Source organism: Staurois parvus, unplaced genomic scaffold (genome assembly GCF_062004578.1).
Source record: "Staurois parvus isolate SC_StPar_1 unplaced genomic scaffold, SC_StPar_1.0 ptg000115l, whole genome shotgun sequence".
Taxonomy (NCBI): Eukaryota; Metazoa; Chordata; class Amphibia; order Anura; family Ranidae; genus Staurois; species Staurois parvus.
In genome coordinates, this window is record NW_028317911.1 from 320,540 (window position 1) to 339,351 (window position 18,812).

Here is an 18,812-nt window from a genome sequence, read left to right on the forward strand (position 1 = left end):
AGTCTTATACGCCAGAAAATACTGTATGTATATATATATATATATATATATATATATATATATATTTGTTACTGTCCTTGCCTTATCCTATGTGGCCTTTTGCACAGACCCTATCCAGGTTCTCAATGTATGAACGGACATCATAGTGAAGTGTTATTCTTCAGTGATTTGCAGCCTGCATGTCAATCATCTATCTGTTTGGCATAGATAAATGAGCAGAAGGGTGCACAGTAGAGCTTTGCTGTTCATTTGTTAATCTCATCCTAGTCTGCTCTCAGCATGTCCCAGACTCTCAATCAATTACTGGGCAGTGATTAAAGCAGCCATTGGTGTGGGTGTAATAAATGTTACTGCATTGGTCTGTAGTGTAAAAGCAGAATTAGTATGCAGGTTCTTAGTGACATTTATTTCATTTCTCAGGACTCAGACCAAACATAATCATTTCAGTTGATTTGCAAACAGCAACATGATTATTGGAGTAACAGCAGCTGGCTGGAGAGACAAGCAAGCACAGAAGATATATACATCTCTTGTTTTGTTTGAAAGGTGCTGCTGCTGGTTAAGAAGCTCGTTTGCAATTTGATGATAAAAATCCACTGAGGAACTGTATCGTCCAGCACTCGGGGTTGCAGCTCAGAGGACTCCAAACTTTTCAGTGCAAGAACAAAAAATTGATTTTTTTTATGAACAAATCAAATTTAAATGAACAAATACATATTATTTGGAGTTGTTTTTGTAATCAGCATGATATGATTTAGAACAACAAATAAAAAAACGTCAGTAAACTAAGCAAAGAAATTTCAAATCAGCTTTCATCCCAACCAGGGGCGAACTGACAACTCATGGGGCCCCCGGGCAATAGGGGATCATGGGGCCCATGTGTCCTTGCCCAAACTCAAAAAAGCCTATGGAAAAGGTGCAAGGGGCATCTCATGGGGCCCCCTACTGACCCCGGGCCCTCTAGCAGTGCCCGAGTTTCCAAATGGTCAGTCCGCCCCTGATCCCAACTTATATCAGAGTCCCCATCAGAACCCTTTTATATCATAGTCCCCATCCAAGTCCCCCTTACATCAAAGCCCCCATTACATCAGGGTCCCTATCAGAGTGGCCCCTTACAACAGAGTCACCCCTTACATCAGAGACCCATCAAAGCCCCCTTACATCAGTGTCCCCATCAGAGTGAGGCCCCATGTACACGGGACACTTCTGAATGATGGAAACTGACTGCTGGAAAACGTAAGTTAAGCCCTTGGCGCCGGCGCCTCTCAGCCCTTTAAGGGTTTCAGAAGCTGGGAGGCAGGGCGGGGTTCAAGGTCATGTGACTGCCATGACACGCCGTCACGGCGGTCACATGATCGGGAGAGGTCCCGATCGAAAGAAGAGATCGGGACCTTTCCGTGAGTACTGGACATGTGTGCTGGGAGCGCGCAGGGCGCGCTCTCAGCACATATGTTCTTTATTAATAGAACGCAAATGTGCGGCCGCTCGGCGTCTAGGCCCAGACGCCGGGAGGCCGCAAATTTGCATTTCGCCGGCGTGAAGAGGTTAAAAAACGTCTGTTTAGCCGCGTTTACATAACACTTGTATGCGCGTTTATGCATGTTTGCATTTAGAGGCTTTTTTTTATAGATAAGCACAGGAGAACCTCCCAAATGCCCAGAATGCACTGAAAAGTAGTACATTATTATGTGATGTGAGTTGCTCAGTAACATTTATTTTGTTTCTAAGGTAAAGGTGGGAAAGGTATCTGGTGGAGTGAGCCATTAAGGCTACCTGGCAGGGAGTCTTCATTAGGAAGATGAGGTGTGAATGGTCATTAACATATCTTTTGTTTCCAAGGGTGGGAGAGGTCTGAAGTGTGAATTGGTCTTTGCCATGTGTGACAAGTTTGGTAGGAACATCCAGTGTTTTGTCCATTTAAGTACCTTGAAAACGCTTTGCATGCATTTTTCATGATGAAAAAAAGGCTCTGGACAGCATTGGGAACTGAAAAATTTACAAAAAAAAAATTTCAACCGCAAACGCTTCTAAACGCGATTTGCAGCGTTTAGCTGTGTTTACAAGCATTTTATGTTTGAAACGCTGATAAAATCGACTGCTGAACGCAAGTTTTCTGCGTTCAAAAAAATGCTTGTAAACGACTGTAAAGGAAGATGTGTACATGGACATATAGGAAAACATTAGGGTGAGTTCAGGGGCTGCTGAAAAAAACGCTGAACAGCTCCTAAACGTGAGTTTATCAGCTGCAGTGTACATGAGCCCTGACTCCTTATGTCAGGGTTCCATCAGAGTCCCCCCTTACATTAGGGTCCCCATCAGAATGGCCCCCTTACATCAGGGTCCCCTCTTACATCAGAGACCACTTTTACATCAGGGTCCCCATCAGAGTTTCCCCTTACAATTAGAGAACCAAATAAAATTTTGCAGCGGGCTGGATTTGGCTCATGAACCATAATTTGAAGACCCTTGCTCTAACTCTATGATCCGAATGTTCAGTTGCGCTGTGGCAAGATACTGCTGAATGTAACTGTAAGTCTGTATGACCCAGTTTCAGGTGTTGTGCAGCCATTCAGAACACTGGCAACTAAAAGCATTTTAATTGGTCCTTTCAGTAACTTTACTAGTTTGCATGAATAACTTCCTGACATGTTGCTATATACAGCAAGTTTTATTCATAAAAGCTCCATTTTTTTTTCATTAAAAAGCAGTCATTGAACTCCTGACCAATGACTTTGCCTAGGCTGAGATGATGTCATCACTCTGATGCAGGCAGGAAGAAGCATGTGCTAAGGTTTCATGTACACGAGCCTACCCTGACCGTTGCTGGAAAACGCAAATCAGTTTTGCTGCGTTTTCCCATGGTCGGCGGTCAAAACATTCCTATCCTAAATCGATTCTTTCGCGTTCAGAAGAGGGAGGTTTAAGCTCACCTAAACACAGCAGCTCTTAAACTCTTCCATAAGCCTATGTGTACAAGGACACATAGGCTTTTATGGAGTTGAATTTAGTGGCTTTGGAAAAAAATGCCAAAAGCTCCTAATACTCGGGTTTAGGAGATGCTCGTGTTTATGAAGCCTTGGGCTCAATGTACACGGGACACTTCTGAACGATGGAAACTGACTGCTGGAAAACGTAGGTTAAAAAAACATCTGTTTAGCAGCGTTTGCATACCGCATTTATGAATGTTTGCGCTTAGAAGCGTTTTTTAAAGATAACCTCAGGAGACCTTCCAAAATGCCCAGAATGCACTGAAAAACAGTTAACTAAAATTAACTATTTCAGACAGAACAGTATTTGTTGAGATTAGCTGTCCTTTTTTTTGTGTGTATGTGTGTTTGAATGTGTTCCAGCTCATTTCTGTGCAGAAATTATTGCAGCAGTGTCTAACATATTTTCTTTCATGCGAAACCTCAAAGTATGGTGTACCAGGTCCATTTGAGTACCGGGAAGACACTTTGCATGCATTTGTCATGATGAAAAAAGGCTCTGGACAGCATCTGGAAATGGAGTTAAAAACATTTTCCAAACGCAAACGTTTATAAAGGCGTTTAGCCACACTTACATGCATTTACAAGCGTTTGGCATTTGAAACACTGATAAAATCTACTCCTGAACACAAGTTTGGTGCATTCCAAAAAACGACTGTAAACTCAATTGTCTGTAAACGACATAGTGTACATGGACACATAGGAAAACATTAGGGAGAGTTCAGGGGCTGCTGAAAAAAATGCAGAAAAGCTCCTAAACGTAAGTTTATCAGCTGCAGTGTACATGGCGCCTTAGTCTCATCTCCCCCAGTGGTCCGGTAGGACATTGTGAGAGACTGCCGCTATAGGCTGATTTATGTAGGACATTTGTGATCACAGACAACTTTACAGATTCCAGGATTTACATGAGAACCTCGTCAGGTTTTTTCTCTGTTTCGGAGACTCCCCTTTAACGTCCTGTCTCAGGGACACAAAATAATCAAGTAGAAAGCTCTTCAAAGTGAAGGAAATTACTTCTAAAACAGTTTTAATGCCATAAGAAGATTTACTTCCATCTCCTGTTGACAATGACAGTTGTAAAATTTTAGATTTCTGATAATTTTTTTCCCAATGACATAGGACACCAGGGCAAATGCCCATGTAGTGGATAGGGACACAAATTAAAAATTGACAAGGGCTCTAACTCTTCCCTATGCTTTTTAAGCAGACCTAAACCCTTATTTTCTCCTATCTGCAGAGGATAGTGCCATCTTAGCCTCTTTTTAGATTTGTAGCTTGCCATAGTGTTACACACATGATCAGCAAAAACACCAGTCATTTGAGAGTGGACATGAGTACACTGAAAACTTTGACAGTTATGCTTTGTAGCCCTTTTTTGGGAGTAGATATGACAAATGGCCCTCTCCAAACAGGATATTGCACTAAACCCATGGATAAATAAAAGACCTTCACTAAGTTGAAGAGTGGGCTTGATAATAAAGTTGTCACTACCTCCATGCAGGGCATGGTCTCTGAGGATGTTTGCAATGCAGGATCAGTCTTTGTGTCAGAGACCTGAAGACAAGATCAGTAGTGATGGATAGATCCTCCAACTGTTGTCCAATGAGCCTGGAATAAAGATTCTCACCAGCTGAAACTGTGCTATGGCACTGGAATGCAGAGTTAGCCTATCTATTCTGCATCTTAGTCTCTAGTAATTTCTAATCTATCATGCAACTGGCAACTGGAACTCTAATTAACAGAAGTCGCAGCGAGATACCTAACGTGGCTCAAGCCTATGCTGGTTATTGAGCCCCAAACTAAAACTAGCCACAGAAACCCAGACCAGAAAGGACAGGGCTAACTAAAATAACAGGAGCTGCATCAAAAGACTATTGCATTAAACATGTTCACCTACCAATATACAGTACAGCAAGGTGCCCACTATACATACTGTATCACAGACTTAATTCTCTTGTATACTGCATGTAAGATAACAACAAAGAGACAGATACTTCAGTCACTATATATATATATATATATATATATATATATATATATATATATACTCAGTGCTTAAAGGGACATTATGCTGCATGCTTTGACTAACAATTGAGCCCCAAAAAGCTGGCTAGCAGAATAGAGTATATTACAGATTGCTCAACTGTTATATATGAGCAACAATAATTAAACTATTAAACATAGGAACATAGGAGCTCTTGGCTAATAATCCCTTTTTGCCTGGATTTAGCAGCAGTTTTTTTGGGGGGGCTGGACAGGTGTTCTCAGACTCTCTCTCTCCACTTCCTTTTTTTGGGGTTTTCAACACAACATCACAGAGACAGGAAGTGCATACCTACTATAATATATCAGCAGCCCGAGCATTTACAAATATAGACAGTGGAGGGCAGCAGACCCTACAGTAGCATACAGTGCACATGCACTAGAAGGTGGAATATAAAGGAAACCACTGCATTTATTAACCACTTCCCAACCGCCCTATAGCAGATATACTGCTACAAGGGAGGCATGGGTGCACAAAATCACATACATATATACAGTGGGGCAAAAAAGTATTTAGTCAGCCACCAATTGTGCAAGTTCTCCCACTTAAAAAGATGAAAGAGGCCTGTAATTGGCATCATAGGTAGACCTCAACTATGAGAGACAAAATGAGAAAAAAAATCCAGACAATCACATTGGCTGATTTGGAAAGAATTTATTTGCAGATTATGGTGGAAAATAAGTATTTGGTCAATATCAAAAGTTCATCTCAATACTTTGTTATATATCCTTTGTTGGCAATGACAGAGGTCAAACGTTTCCTGGAAGTCTTCAAAAGGTTGGCACACACTGTTGCTGGTATGTTGGCCCATTCCTCCATGCAGATCTCCTCTAGAGCAGTGATGTTTTGGGGCTGTTGCTGGGCAACACGGACTTTCAACTCCCCCCAAAGGTTTTCTATGGGGTTGAGATCTGGATACTGACTAGGCCACTCCAGGACCTTGAAATGCTTTGTTGCCCGGGCAGTATGTTTGGAATCATTGTCATGTTGGCAGACCCAGCCATGTTTCATCTTCAATGCTCTTGCTGATGGAAGGAAGTTTGCACTCAAAATCTCACGATACATGGCCCCATTCATTCTGTCTTGTACATGGATCAGTTGTCCTGGTCCCTTTGTGGAGAAACAGCCCCAAAGCATAATGTTGCCACCCCCATGCTTCACAGTAGGTATGGTGTTCTTTGGATGCAACTCAGCATTCTCTCTCCTCCAAACACGACGAGTTGTGTTTCTACCAAACAGTTCTATTTTGGTTTCATCTGACCATATGACATTCTCCCAATCCTCTTCTGGATCATCCAAATGCTCTCTAGCGAACTTCAGAAGAGCCCGGACATGTACTGGCTTAAGCAGGGGGACACGTCTGGCACTGCAGGATCTGAGTCCCTGGCGGCGTATTGTGTTACTGATGGTAGCCTTTGTTACATTGGTGTCAGCTCTCTGCAGGTCATTCACTAGGTCCCCCCGTGTGGTCCTGGGATTTTTGTTCACCGTTCTTGTGATCATTTTGACCCCACGGGGTGAGATCTTGTGTGGAGCCCCAGATCGAGGGAGATTATCAGTGGTCTTGTATGTCTTCCATTTTCTAATTATTGCTCCCACAGTTGATTTGTTCACACCAAGCTGCTTGCCTATTGCAGATTCAGTCTTCCCAGCCTGGTGCAGGTCTACAATTTTGTTTCTGGTGTCCTTCGACAGCTCTTTGGTCTTCACCATAGTGGTGTTTGGAGTGTGACTGTTTGAGGTTGTGGACAGGTGTCTTTTATACTGATAACAAGTTGAAACAGGTGCCATTGATACAGGTAATGAGTGCAGGACAGAGGAGCCTCTTAAAGAAGAAGGTACAGGTCTGTGAGAGCCAGAAATCTTGCTTGTTTGTAGGTGACCAAATACTTATTTTCCACCATAATTTGCAAATAAATTCTTTCCAAATCAGCCAATGTGATTGCCTGGATTTTTTTTTCTCATTTTGTCTCTCTTAGTTGAGGTCTACCTATGATGCCAATTACAGGCCTCTCTCATTTTTTTAAGTGGGAGAACTTGCACAATTGGTGGCTGACTAAATAATTTTTTGACCCACTGTATATATATCTATATATATATAAATATATATATATATATACAAGATTTTGCATTTCTGGGTAGGGGGTGTCCATGGAGCCCAGCGTTGTCCTCTTTCTAGCCCAATGTAATTCTTTGTCACTGTGCCCCCACACTGCCATTTTTGCTCCACATCTCGACCTTGCGCAGACATGCTGTGGCTCTCTGCCAGGTTTATGCCAGGTCTATAAAACCTGGCAGAGCCACACAATGTGTTTAAAGATCCTGTGACATGTCTGCGCATGCGTACATCATCCTCTTCCAGGTGAGAATGCAGGAAATTAATCATGTAAATATTAAAAAATATTTTTCCCAATTATGTAAAAAGGAGGGGGAGGAGTCAAAAAAGAGAACCATATTTATGGGTGAAGGTCTGCTTTAACTGCTTCCCGTCTGCCCTATAGCAGAAGTACTGCTACAGGGTGGCATGAGTGCTCAAAATGACGCCCTACCCGTACCGCATTCGCGGGTTGTCAATCACTGGGTCCCGGCCGGTGATTACTTGCCAGTGCCCGGTGATTGATGAGGATTTCCGACGGGGAGGAGAACTGTATGTAAACACAACACAGTTCTCCCTGTCAGCTTGTGCACACTGCTTTGGATGGCTGTGCACAGCACAGCCATCCAAAGCAGTGTGATTACAGTGAAGCATCAACACACAGCACATAGTAAAACAGCACACAGTTAACCCTTTGATCGCCCCTCATGTTAACCCCTTCCTGCCCAGTTCCATTAGTACAGTGTCAGTGCTTTTTTTTAGCACCAATCACTGTATTGGTCTCACTGGGGATGTTAATGACACCAAGTCAGTTCCCCCCAGTGTCAGAATGCCCGCTGCAGTTCCACTGATCGCCGCCATTACTAGTAAAAATGTAAAAAAAATTCCAGTATATATATCACCATTTGCAAACGCTATAACTTTCACGTAAACCAATTAATTTACAAGCATTGGGATTTTGTTTGGCAAAAACATGTAGCAGAATACATTCTGGCCTAAATTTATGACGAAATTTGATTTTTTAAATTTTTTTACTAGACATGTTAAATAGCAAAAAGTCAAAAATGTTTTTTTCTCAAAATTGTCAGCCTTTTGTTTTTATAGCGCAAACAGTATAAAATGCACAGGAGATCAAATACCACCAAAAGAAAGCTCAATTTGTGGGAAAAAAGGATGTAAATTTAATTTGGATGCAGAGTAATTATCAGTTAAAGTAACGCAGCCCAATAACACAAAAAATGGCCTGGTCAGGAAGGGGGTAAATCCTCCGGAGGGCAAGTGGTCAAACAGTTCCAACCTGTGCATTCTTTTGGGAAACAGTTACATCAGTGGATTTAGTTCAGCTGTATAGCTAACAAAAAGTGTTTTGCCTACAATTTAAAAAAGCATGACAACATGGGAATGAGGTTGGTAAATGAGCCAACCTCGTAAGTGCGAGGAAATTTAACAGCTAAGATTTCCTTTACCTCTAACAAGGGAAAAGATGCCTGTACAATAAAGTCAGTCTAGAGAAAAATTTCTGGCAGATTCTAATGTGTGGAGATTGTGATGATTATTATTATTATTATACAGGATTTATATAGCGCCAATAGTTTGCTCAGCACTTTACAATATAACGGGAGACAATACAGAAACAGTACAGTTCAATACAAGAGGGTTAGGAGCAGGGGTGGACTGGCAACTCATGGGGCCCCCAGGCAATAGGGGATCATGGGGCCCCTGTGTCCTTGCCCAAACTCAAAAAAGCCTATGAAAAAGGTACCAGGGGAATCTCATGGGGCCCCCTAATGACTCCGGGCCCTCGGGCAGTGCCCGAGTTTCCAAATGGTCAGTCCGCCCCTGGTTAGGAATACCCTGCTCCTTGGAGCTTACAATCTAAGAGATGAAGATTTCTCATTGATACTGATCTGTAGCTGTCCGTCATTTGCTGCTATGTAATTCCTCCACCTCTTTTTTTAAGCGTAAAGTAAAGGCAAAACATTTTTTTGGATCGCGTAAGGGAGAGATATAACCTCTGTCAGATTTTTTTTTTCGCCATCTGTGTCCCATTGTGGAAAATTCCCTTCACTTCCAGTCCCATAGCCAAACTGGAAGTAAGAGGAAATCCCTGCAAATTAAGGGATTTTCTTGGAGACCCCCAGGTCACCAGAACTAGTGTCACCATTGCAAGATTTTCCCTCTATGACTGTTCTGGGGACAACCCAAAATTTGGGATTTTTCTTTTACTTTCAATGATAAATGACAAATAGTAAACAGGATCCTTAACGGGGACACAGACAGTAATAAAAACCTGACAGGTGCTCTAATCCCTCTTCACTCTATTCAAAACTGAAAAAAAAGTTTTGCCTTTAGTTATACTTTAAGCTGGTTATACATACTTCAATTTCTCCCATTTAGTCCTGTGACCTGAATGACAGAAATCAGCAGATTCACGCTAAACAACATGGATGGAGGATTATCTGCTGCCAGCTATTTTATTTTGAAAGAAGTCGACACCCTCGGTTGTCAGAATACCCAAATAGCGACTGCAGCTGATAGGCCAAATGACAATTTTTCACCCTGCTCCTTTGATTTTTAAATCAACATTTGTCAAGCCAGGTAGTTCTGACAGGGCTACTAAATATGCGCACACTGGAAATTTTCGTTTCAGATGCATTTGTTAATTGAAGAATTTCATTTTGTCATGTTCGTGATGTTGACCTGATTTGTTTTCGGAATTTTTGTATCTTGGGCATTTGTTTAGTATATTCGTGGGTCTGGGTGTCTTTGAAAAATGTTGTTTTTCCAGAAGACTGCTATATATTCACTATATTATTGAGTCAAATGGATTTGAATCAGACAGACAGAGAATTTTTGGATGCTAGTCCAATCCACCAAGAGAAATGGTATGAGCTGATTGGACAATATTGACTGGCGTTATGTGCATCCAAATTAACGAATGAAACGAAATTCAGATCCATTTGTTATCCAAATTGCCAAACAAATTTGAGAATGTAATTAATTTCCCCATGGTCTTGAACTATTATCACATCATATGACGTCATCCGAATGAAATGATTGAAACAAATTAATTTGTTAATTTTGTTATAACTTTTTCTGACTTGTTTCCATTCATTTCTGTGTCCATTTGGAGATTTGGATACATCCAAATCTTTGAAAATTTAATTTCTTCCCCAAAAATTAACATTTTCCTCATTTTCTGCCCTAGTCACAGGTTGCCATTGGGACTGGAAATTAGAGAATTAGAGAATTTTTTCCCACCTAGATGACAGTAAAATTCTGGTGGAGGATTGAACCCATCCTCACTCTCCAAAATCTCATGCTTGTTCACGTAGAAGGTTTTTCTACTGTTTTCCAGGGCACATGGCAGGCAGTTCTGACCCCTGCCAAGACCTGTTCTAAAAATGTATACTGACCCGAATGGTTGCAACTGAGTGTCACAGCATGAATTCTGCTAGAAGGAGATCAGTAAATTTTCAGGCAGAAAGAAACCTATAAAACCACACTGCATTGGAGGAGGAAACATATCCAATGCTGTGTGAATAAGGCCTTTTAAGAAACTGTATTGCTAATACTGGGAATACATATGTGTTTTTTCATAGATCTTCAGTTTAATATTTACCCCTTTGTGTTACATTCACAATGTAATTACCTGAAATGTCAACATGTTGACACAGGACTCTAGTCAGCTATGGTCCCACACTGTTTGATAGACTGATCTTCCGTGAACAGTCTTGATGTTCCATAAAACTCATTAATATTAGTTGCTGTCAGACCACGCACTACAAAGTGATGTGTGGGCCTGAGTGATCACTGACAGATGAGTTTTCCTGTCAGCTGTGAAAAGCTACTATGACCTTCAGTTCTTCATAATGCTTTCATATCAGGAACACTTTGAGGGATGTGAGATGTATGTTTCCCATTGTCATTGGCACCACAGTACATAATAATCCTATAAGGAAAGCAAAGCTTATCCATAATGGATACGGTTTTGTACTAAACTGAGATTTGCATCAGTCAGCTCGACACTGATGTATTCACAACTAATGAATAGAACGGCTGAAAGGAAGTTGCCTACCTAAGTTTTGCAAAGTAAAGTAATTAGATGATACTCAATATTTAAAGATGTGCAGGCACATACTATATATTAATCAGATATCATTAATATATTAGGATGACTTGTTTTTAAAGGAAAACGGTACTGTAAGGCCTCATTCACACCATACGTGCAGAAAAACTGATGGAAACCTGACGAGCAGATTTCACTTGTGGAGACATCAGTTTTCATGAGCGCTTTAACCTCTTCCCTACTGCGCTATAGCTGAAAGATGGCTAGTTTTGGGAGGGCGTCCATGGATGTCCTCCCAGAACAAGCCCCCTGCACACCCCCAGCAGCACGCAGCCGGCACCGCCGGTGATGCTGCGTCCTACAGACACAGCTGATCATGTGGTACGGTAAACAGCCAATCACAGTGGCTTTTTACCACGTGATCAGCAGTGTCCAATGACACAGCAGATCACCGGGTAAATATAGTTGCTGGTCACAGCGTGAGGAAAGTACTGCCGATAACCGGCAATTGTCAGAGAAGTGATCGGCACTGAACATCAGGGCACTGATAATCAGTGCCCTGATTATCAGTGTCCTGCAGTGCCGCCCACCTGTACCACCCACCTGTGCCCATCAGTGCCACCAACATGTGCCCATCAATGCCTAGCAGTGCCACCCACCTGTGCCCAGCAGTGCTACCCAGCAGTGCCGCCCACCTGTGCCACCCATCAGTGCCACCCACCTGTACCCATCAGTGCCACCAACATGTGCCCATCAATGCCACCCACATGTGCCCTGCAGTGCCACCTACCTGTGCCCATCAGTGCCACCCAGCTGTGCCCATCAGTGCCACCCACCTGTTCGCAGTACTGCTTAGCGGTGCCACCCACCAGTGCCCAGCAGTGCCACCCATCAGTGCTACCCAGCAGTGCCGCCCATTAATGCCTAGCAATGCCGTCAGTTAGTGCCACCCATCAATGCCTATTAGTGCCGGCTATCAGCGCAGCATCATCAGTGCCAGCTCATTAGTGCCGCCTACCAATGTCGCCTATCAGTGCCTCCTATCAGTGACCATCAGTGCTGCCTATCCTTGCCACCTCATCAGTGCCCATCAGTGCTGCCCATCAGTGCCCATCAGTGCTGCCTATCAGTGCAGCCTCATCAACGCACATCAGTAAAGGAGAAAAATTACCTGTTTGCAAAATGTTATAATAGAAACAAAGAAAAACTTTTTTTTTAATGTTTTGCTCCTTTTTTGTTTATAGCGCAAAAAATAAAACACCCAGTGGTGATTAAATACCACCAAAAGAAAGCTCTATTTGTGTGAAAAAAGTATAAACTTGTCATATGGGTACAGTGTTGCATGACCGCGCAATTGTCATTCAAAGTGCGACAGCGCTGAAAGCTGAAAAATGGCCTGGGCAGTAGGGGGTATAAGTGCCCTGTAGGCAGGTAGTTAATGAGTTTTATATATGGTGCAAATTTCTGCATAGAAAACATCTGAACGTGATACTAGTTTTGTGGTGTGAACAGAGCACATAGAAACAAAATTATTTGATTGTGCCCTTGCAGAAACCTTGCAGAAATACTGACATCTCTGCACCATGGTATGAACGAGCCCTTAGAGCTGTGGGGACTTTAGTTTTGTGAAATGTGTTTTGCTTGGCTATCTCTGGCTTCAATACATGGAGTCAGATCTTGAAAATCAGAGTAAAGTTTGAATTCCTGATTGTACTGCTTACCCTTGAAGGTGCCAGTTGATGTGTTGGGTCCCCTGTTCCTGTGTCCATGCCTGGCTGGGTCGGAAATATTTATTGCAGGTGTATATGCAGTATATATAGAATCAATAAGTGCAGCGGTAAAAAATTTGTGATAAACATAATGAAATAAATAAATACAAAAAATAGTAAAAATAAATAAATGAAGTCCTTCGTTAAGATACTAGGCACAATATGTTACGTGCAACTACAAATGTCAATAAACAGAAGATAAAAGTACATATATTGGTGAAAATCTGACATCAGTCAGAAAATGGTGCTACGTGAAGATCCCGTTTCCCAAGTAATATCAAATGAATTCCATGTGATAATATTCCATTCAGATTTTGCAGGGGATATGGTAAAAACTGCGCACTCACCAGATGCACTTAACAAATGCGCAATTAGTAGAATATTATAATGGTGGTATGATCTGCCAGAAGCCCCCTTTAAGATGGATCAGATGTGCAGAATGGAAGGAGACTCCCTCCTCTGGATCTGGGGCTGCCCTGCAGCCGTCCTCCAAATAGAATCATGAAAGTTATTAGCTCAATGCAGAGCCAAGAAAGAGGGTGCCCATAGTGTAGTAATTAAAAATATTTATTCCAGTAAAAGCATATATGTCCACAGTATACCACAGTAGCAAAGGAGATATGACACAACAGCAATGATACAGCAAACAATTAGCCTATAGCGAGGAATATGCTACAAATAGGTAACCAGTAGAAAGAAATATACTTTAAAAACAAAGCAATGGGTGCAGAGGGCAACTTTTCCTAAACCCTATACTGGGGCAATCCTAACTAAGATGAAATGCTCCACTCTAACAGTTGAACAATCTGTAATATACTTTTTTCTGTTAGCTGGCCATTGGGGCCCAATTGTTAGTCAGAGTTCTCAGGATAATGTCCCTTTAAGCACTGATCATGACACTGACTCTAAGCTCTGATAAAGTCATTGGCTCTCACAGACAACACTGCCCCCCCCCCTTTGTCAAAGTGTAATGCGGATTTGGGAAGTGGGCTCTCACCAACATTTTGTGTTAGCAGGTGGTCTCCTTTTGTATACTGTGTCTGCAACGTCTTTCCCCCTTGATCAGCAAGATTTCTCAGCATCTGTGGCACTTTCCCAGAATGTCGGTTGCTGTGCCACTCCTTCCCATGTGCAGTGGTGAGCACTCTGTTGCCTCCTGATGTGCACTAAGTCCTTTAGGAACAGCCTCCACTTGTTTTCTCTTCAGCCTGGGAAAACAGTAGGGAACAATCTCTCCTCAATGCCTTTTTTAGATTTACAGTTTATTCCTTCGAACTTACCAAGCTAGTTTGGACTGTTAGAACTACATGTAGTACCCTTCTAGATAGATATGGGGATCTAGAGTCAAATTGTCAGACAGAGTAACAGCCTGTGGTAATAGTCAGAGGGAGGTTAAATTCAGGTCAGAGCTGATTGGCTCTGCAGACCAGCTCTCTGGAACTCCCCCCTGCTCTAGAATTTTGGAAAAGATTCTAGAAACAGTGGGAGGAGTGAGGAGTGGCTGGTCTGCACTCACAGGGGATCCTGGCCAATCCTGAACAGGAGGATTGGCATGGGGCCAGGACAGCCCTGACGAGTGAGGGAGCCTGCTCAGCAGCTGGAGAGTTCGGGTGGAAGATGGAGTAGTGAGAGACTGGAGAGCAGGAGCCTGGAAGGGGGCCCAGGTGGGAAGGGGCTCACCTATGGGCAGAGGAGCTGGAAAGGAGGAAAGCTCAGGTCCTCACAAGCCCCCAGAGTGAGTACCACCTATGCAGCAGGGAAGGAGCAGCCCAGCAGAAGGCCTGAGAGCAGCCACTGACCCAGCAGCTCATAGGAGGAGGACTGAGTGAGTAGACCTGCACCACCTGGGCCAGTAAGGGGAAGGAGCACTCTGGTGGGAAACTGTATTGGCTACTACCAAGGACTGTCTTGCCTCTTAAAGTGACAGGCACTGGATATCCTGTCCAGGGATTTAGCCAGAACAGCTGGATAGAGGAGTATCTAGGGTCTGGGGTGGTACAGCAGGAGATGATGGCTAGCTCTCCACAAGATGATTTTTTTTTTGCTGTACAGAGACTTAGTATATAGTTCCAGGAAGTTTTCCATTTGCTTTAGGCAATCCCATACACCCCTTACCCCATCCAAGTTATTCACCCCTTAATAAAATCCAAAAAAGAAGCTTACGGACTGGTCACTGTCTCCTGGATGCAAGTCTGTGTGGAAAAATGCATGTTGCCTGGCTGTGCAGGGCTATAGGGGGACCCAACATTCAGAAACTCCTACAGGGAGTAGTGCTACATACACCTTCCCCAAACCTTGCAGTCCATATCCTGTGTGCCTTCCTCTTGGATAGAGTGCAAGTTCAACACTGGCTGTACAAAGCTCTACAGTAAGGGTTCTCTCCTGAAGCTGTGCCTGTATAAAAGTTTACTTTGCTGCCAGACACAGAATCCTTGTCAGTGCTACAGACTGGGCTACTAGATCTACATCAGTTTTTCTCATTGTTTTTTCAGTCAAGGCACTCTTTAAAACTTCACAAAATCTCAAGGCAGCCTAATCTAAAATGTAAGAAACTAAACTAATATTTTAAAACAAGCCACATGTAGGACACCCAACATTTTTGCAAATCAAATATAACTTTACACACTGGTGCTGACTAGTATTCCAGCTCTTCTCTTCTCCCTTACTCAGCTAACGTGACCCCAGTGCTGATGGAGAACAGCAGGGGAGGATCAACCATGAATACAGGTGCCTGACATCCTCCTTATCAACAAAATACATCATTTGTTGTTAAGATGCCAGTGGCCCTCACAGTGCCCAAGGTTGTTATGTTGCAAAATAAAAACCTGTGTCTTTGTGTAATAAAATTAGGCTTGATCCACCCGCTAACTTGTTGAACATTTTTGGAAAATTTAGGTCAAATTTTAGGCATTTTGCTAAAGCAACCCTAAGGAACCCAGAAGGCACCCCAGGGTCACTGGGCACCTGGTTGAAAAAGGTGGATCTACATACATACAATATTCTGGGTCTGAGACCTAGAAAGTATTGAATTAGCGTGACATTCAAGGAATAGGAACCTTCCAAAGGAGAGCACAGTAGGGGCAGCCTTTGTATCTCTTCAGAATGGGCTGTGTTTAACTACATCTCGACCATCCTATACCAGAAATAATGCTACAGGGGGCAAGAGTGCGCAAAATCATGTATATATACGTGATTTTGTGTTTGCGGGCAGGGGGCGCGCACGAGCCACGTGCGTGTCCTACCTGCACTGTCATTCGCGGCTGTAGCTGTCAATCACCAGGTCTCGGCCGGTGATTCCCCGCCGATGATCTCCGACGGGGAGGAGGGCAGCTTTGTTTACTAACAGTCTTCTTACCTGTGGGCTTAGGCACAGCACAGCCATCCAGAGCAATATGCTTACAGTGAAGCACCAACACAGCGCCCCCCAGTAAAACACTCCCAGCACACAGTTAACCCTTTGATTGCCCCTCATATTAACCCCTACCTGCCCAGTGCCATTAGTATAGTGTCAGTGCTTTTTATTTTAGCACTGAACACTGTATTGGTGTCACTGGGGGTGTCACTGACACCAAGTCAGTTCCTCTGAGTGTCAGAATGCCCTCCGCAGTCCCGCTATAAGTCGTTGATCGCCGCCATTACTAGTAAAGAAAAAAGAAGAAAATTCCAGCATACAGTGAAGGAAATAAGTATTTGATCCCCTGCTGATTTTGAATGTTTGCCCACTCACAAAGAAATGATCAGTCTAAAAATCAAATGGTAGGTGTATTGTAACACAGAGACAGAATAGCAACAAAAAATTCAAAAGAAATGCATGTCTAACAAATTCTGCACTGATTTGCATGTTCATGAGGGAAATAAGTATTTGATCTCCTTCACAAAACATGACTTAGCACTTGGTAGCAAATCCCTTGTTGGCAATCACAGAGGTCAGATGTTTCCTGTAGTTGGCCCCCAGGTTTGCACACATCTCTGGAGGGATTTTAGACCACTCCTCTTGGCAGATCCTCTCCAAGTCATTAAGGTTTGGTGGCTGACGTTTGGCAACTCGAACTTGTTTAATAACAAAAAGTCAAAAATATCATTTTTTTCTCAAAATTGTTGGTCTTTTTTGTTATAGCACAAAAAATTAAAAAAACGCACAGGTGATCACATACCTCTGAAAGAAAGCTGAATTTGTGGGAAAAAAATTTGTGGGAAAAAAAGAACCTAAATTTCATTTGCGTGCAGCATTGCATGACTGTGCAATTTTCAGTTAAAGTAACGCAGCGCCGTAACGCAAAAAATGGCCTGGCCATCCTCACCAATCACATTTAGTCTTTTATTATCTGGAAAAATTAAACAAGGAATCTGATTAGCCACTATGAACAACAACTGAATATTTGCTCTCATTTTCCTTTTTTTAGTAGCCCTATTATGCGTAAGGCTACTGTCACACTGATCCACTTTTCAGTGTGCTTTTAAAGGACATGTGACATAAAAACTGCACCAAAAACACTTCTCGGTTGCGTTTCTGAGGCGTTTATGAGGCATTTTCCATTTATTTCAACGGCAAAAGGCGTTTTTGGTGCATTTTTTATTAAAAACATGCTTCAAAAATGCTGCAAAGCAGGGTTTTTTATACCGCAAAAGAAGCACAACGTTCCAGTGTGGAAACACATAGACATTCATAAGGAATCATTTTTTCATGAGATTTTCTTGTACTTTTTTTTAAACACAAAAGTGCTTCAAAAACTCCTCAGTGTGAAAGCAGCCTTACTGTGTCACTGCTTACATGTATACATTTATATACAAAAACATTAATGAATAATATAGACATTAGGTATTTAGGACAATGCATGTGCTTTTTATTAATAATAAAGCCAGCTCTCACATCATCATCTTTTCTGTTGCTCATGCATTGTTTTATCAAAACTGTACTCTCTCCATCTGCTGCCCTTAACCTCCCTGGCGGTATTCCCGAGTGTAGCTCGGGGTAAAGTTTCAGTACCAAAAGCAGTAACCCCGAGCTACACTTGGGCTTACCATGCAGCGCTGCTCTGGGATCTGTTCTTCACTTACCTTGTCCTGCGCTCCCACGATATCCCTCCTGCAGTGTCCCCTGTAATGTCCTCCGGCGGATGCCGGCATCTGTCTTCTGGGTTCCGTCCCCTTTGATGTCAGGACATACGGGGGACGGAACGGCGGGAAATTTGAAAATGACAAAAAGTGACATTCACTAAATTCATTAAAATCACATAGTAAAACATTACTGTATCAAACCATTTCACATACATTTTGTCCCGAGTGCTTTGTCCTGTGCCCTGCCTCCTGCCTATGTTCTTTCTGCCTGGAAACTGAGAAAAGTCCATGGCATCCAAAAAGCGTCCCTTTAGGTCAAAAGCGGTTTTAGACCAGCTAGAGAACAGCGATAGTAAATTAGAACTACTTGCGGAATTGAGTGATAATGATTCGTGGGAAATTCGTCATCAGACACTGAAAACGATTTTGCGACTTTGCTCAGTGATGTGCGAACTTGGTGCTATATTTCACATTTCAGTGTTTTTGATTATATTATTGAATTAAATTTAATATTATTATATTATTATTTTTTATGATTATTTATTAAATTATAATTTATGATTTCGTGTTTCAAATTTTATCATACCCGGGATGTTTATTAGACTCTTGCTCGGACAGATTTCAGTGAGCTATTCCTAAAAATTACAGGCCTACGATAAAACAAATACATATTTCCATGCAAAAAAATTTACCTTTGAGCACAGAAATATTGACATAATCAGACCGCTAGGGAGGTTAATAAGGAAATACATTTTATTTTGTGAATGCGCCTCCAGTATCACCAAATACC